General features: G+C 41.7%; 1 non-coding gene across 1 annotated transcript; it reads right to left on the reverse strand.

The window, feature by feature from the left end:
* Nucleotides 1–2,965: 2,965 nt before the first annotated feature.
* Nucleotides 2,966–3,160, reverse strand: LOC123140235 (U2 spliceosomal RNA). Its single transcript, XR_006469884.1, has one exon. It is a non-coding gene; the product is annotated as a U2 spliceosomal RNA (small nuclear RNA).
* Between the last annotated feature and the right edge of the window lie 1,108 nt (nt 3,161–4,268).

A 4,268-nucleotide genomic window follows, 5' to 3' on the forward strand; every position in this document is an offset into this window, starting at 1 on the left:
TCCTATGGCTCCTGCCGGTTGTCATACTCATCGACATGCAAGTCGTGATTCCTATTACAAGAACATGATCTCATACATCACAATATATCATTCATCATTCATCACAACTTCTGGCCATATCACATCACATGACAATTGCTGCAAAAACAAGTTAGACGTCCTCTAATTGTTGTTGCATCTTTTACGTGGCTGCATTTGGGTTCTAGCAAGAACGTTTTCTTACCTACGAATAACCACAACGTGATCTTGTCAACTTCTATTTACCCTTCATAAGGACCCTTTTCATCGAATCCGCTCCAACTAAAATGGGAGAGACAGACACCTGTCAGCCACCTTATGCAACTAGTGCATGTCAGTCGGTGGAACCGGTCTCACGTAAGCGTACGTGTAAGGTTGGCCCGGGCCGCTTCATCCCACAATACCGCTGAAGCAAGATAAGACTAGTAGCGGCAAGTAAGTTGATAAGATCTACGCCCACAACAAAATTGTGTTCTACTCGTGCAATAGAGAACTACGCATAGACCTAGCTCATGATGCCACTGTTGGGGAACGTTGCAGAAAATTAAAATTTTTCCTACGGTTTCACCAAGATCCATCTATGAGTTCATCTAAGCAACGAGTCACGGGAGAGAGATTGCATCTACATACCACTTTGTAGATCGCGCGGAAGCGTTCAAAAGAACGGGGTTGAAGTAGTCGTTCTCGTCATGATCCTATCACCGGAGATCCTAGCGCCGAATGGACAGCACCTCCGCGTTCAACACACGTACGGTCAACGTAACGTCTCCTACGTCTTGATCCAGCAAGGGGGAAGGAGAGGTTGATGATGATGGCTCCAGCAGCAGCACAACGGCGTGGTGGTGGTGGAACAGCAGCACTCCGGCAGGGCTTCGCCAAGCACGTGATGGAGGAGGAAGAGGTGTAGCAAGGGGAGGGGGCGCCAGGACTTCAGGGTGCGGCTGCCCCCCTCCCCCCTCCCTTTATATAGGCCCCAAGGGGGGGCGCCGGCCCTGGGAGATCCAATCTCCCAAGGGGCGGCGGCCAAGGGGGGTGGAGTACCCCCCAAGGCAAGTGGGGCGCCCCCTCCACCCTAGGGTTTCAACCCTAGGTGCAGGGGGTGGGCCTAGAGGGGCGCACCAGCCCACTAAGGGCTGGTTCCCCTCCCCACTTCGGCCCTTGGGGCCCTCCGGGATGGGTGGCCCCACCCGATGGACCCCCGGGACCCTTCCGGTGGTCCCGGTACAATATCGGGTGACCCCGAAACTTTCCCGATGGCCGAAATACCACTTCCTATATAGTTTTCTTTACCTCCGGACCATTCCGGAACTCCTCGTGACATCCGGGATCTCATTCGGGACTCCGAACAACATTCGGTATGCTGCATACTCATATTCATACAACCCTAGCGTTACCGAACCTTAAGTGTGTAGACCCTACGGGTTCGAGAGACACGTAGACATGACCGAGACGGCTCTTGGGCAATAACCAACAGCGGGATCTGGATACCCATGTTGGTTCCCACATTCTCCTCGATGATCTCATCGGATGAACCACGATGTCGAGGATTCGAACAACCCCGTATACAATTCCCTTTGTCAATCGGTACGTTACTTGCTCGAGACTCGATCGTCGGTATCCCAATACCTCGTTCAGTCTCGTTACCGGCAAGTCACTTTACTCGTACCATAATGCATGATCCCGTGACCAAACACTTGGTCACTTTGAGCTCATTATGATGATGCATTACCGAGTGGGCCCAGAGATACCTCTCCGTCATACGGAGTGACAAATCCCAGTCTCGATCCATGTCAACCCAACAGACACTTTTGGAGATACCTGTAGTGCACCTTTATAGTCACCCAGTTACGTTGTGACGTTTGGTAAACCCAAAGCACTCTTACGGTATCCGGGAGTTACACGATCTCATGGTCTAAGGAAGAGATACTTGACATTGAAAAAGCTCTAGCAAAACGAACTACACGATCTTGTGCTATGCTTAGGATTGGGTCTTGTCCATCACATCATTCTCCTAATGATGTGATCCCGTTGTCAATGACATCTAATGTCCATAGTCAGGAAACCATGACTATCTGTTGACCAACGAGCTAGTCAACTAGAGGCTCACTAGGGACATGTTATGGTCTATGTATTCACACGTGTATTACGATTTCCGGACAATACAGTTATAGCATGAATAAAAGACAATTATCATGAATAAGGAAATATAATAATAACCCTTTTATTATTGCCTCTAGGGCATATTTCCAACAGGACCCTCTTTTGTTAAAAGAAAACAATCTTTAGGAGATCAATCTATATGCATAGGTGATATGGATAATGTGGTTTCTCTTTGACTTGGATCTATAAATGTTTATTTAGATATGCAGAAAAAAATTTAAATGCAGCTATGAATTGTGCCACAAAAGGCAAAAACACAAACTGAAAAAGTAGCACACATGATTAACATCTAGTTTTACACTGGTTTTTGATAAAATTTGTGGAATTGTAGACACATATTTCTTTTTAGATTCATTTAGAATTTTTTTTAGTGGTGTGCCATGCATTGGTAGCAAGCTAGCAAGATAGTCCCGGTAGCACTAGAAGTCTAGTGAGGATCAAGATCTAAACAAGCAGCAAAAATACACGATATTAGGAGTATTCTTGGCCTCGAGATCAACTAGAGATTAGGGCAAGTCCGACGCAGATCACCTAAATGCACTGCCCAATGTTTGAACACTTTTAGAATTGGATAAGTCCGGGTGTTTGAAATCCTACATATTGTCCTCAAACTAGGGGGTGGAGGGGAGGGCTTTGGGGGAGTTTGGACGTCGAGAAATTGCCAACTCAGCCTCAGACCCGCCACAAACTTGCCTTTTCCCTCTCCCTTCATATGTCTAAGATTTCAAGGTCTAAAAAGATAACAAACTTGATTACAAAAATTATGGATTCAAAAGTTTGAATTTAATTTGGCTGGGGTGCGTCAGGCAATAGCGCAACACCTAGGCAACACACGAGGGCCCCAATGGCAAGCCATTGTGATGGACCCTCCCCACAAAATATAAATTTAATATCATTATGGGCACATGGCCCACATATCAGATATTAAACTGATAAAAACAGATACTACACTTGATGTTAGCCAAAAGGCCGAGAAAGGTATGCTTTCAAACGATGTCTTGTGCCTTGTTTTATAGCTGCCAGCATCTGCCTTCTGCACTTTCCGTAGACGAGGTGGTGCTAAACCAAGTAGGATTTTTGTTTTGTTTTAGGTAAGAACGATGAGTTTGCGTAGAACTTTGAGCAACCGGCCTGCTTGGGGAGCCCCTATGTATCGCTTATAGCGAGAGCTAGGGAAGTCTCGCAGGGCAGCGCAAGATGGGCCAGCCCAAATTCGCCGGAGGCCACAACCTCTTTTTTATGTTTTTGTTTTTTGGTTTCTTCTTTTTTACTTTTTTTACACTTTCAAAAATTCTACACATATATATTACAAAACATATACTTTAGTTAATTTTTTTTAAAAAATAAATCACGCATTCGAAAAATGTTCTAATGTGTGTAAAAAAAATGTTGACAAGGTATATGAAAAAAATATAAAAATGATATGCAATGTGTGTGATAAAAGTTGATCATGTATTTTTAAAAATTAATCAAGCATTCGAAAAAATTGTTAAACAAGCATTTGAAAAATATTAATCAATCATTTAAAAATGTTAAATGTGTATAGAATAGACAATGTAATAATAAATATTAATCTTGCATTAAAAAATGTTGATAGATCATTTAATAAAAATAAATGTGTATAAAAAAATGTTAATATTGTACTTGAAATTTCCCTCAAAAGAAATTTTTTACTTGCAAAAAAATATTAATCTAGCAATTGAAAAATAATGTTAAATATATATAGATAAAATAATGATAATATATTAAAAAAAATATTAATCATGTATTTGAGCAATGTTGATCAAGCATTTATTTTGTTTTAATTCTGAATAAAATGTTGATCATGTATTAAAAAATGTTAAACTTGTATTTCGAAAATATTAAACTTGTATGAGAAAAATGTACTTGATAAATACCAAGAATGTGCAATGTTTACGGAAAAAAGTAGACAACATGGAAATATAAGATTGACAAAATTATTAATCACATATTAAAAATATTAAAGCCGTTTACAATAAATGTTTCTGAGGTATACAAAAAATGTTGATTGTGTGCTAAAACCTGAGTAAAACTGAACAAAGAATAGGAAACAAAGAGGAAAAACGAAG

The sequence above is a fragment of the Triticum aestivum genome, chromosome 6B, assembly GCF_018294505.1.
Source record: "Triticum aestivum cultivar Chinese Spring chromosome 6B, IWGSC CS RefSeq v2.1, whole genome shotgun sequence".
Lineage (NCBI taxonomy): Eukaryota > Viridiplantae > Streptophyta > Magnoliopsida > Poales > Poaceae > Triticum > Triticum aestivum.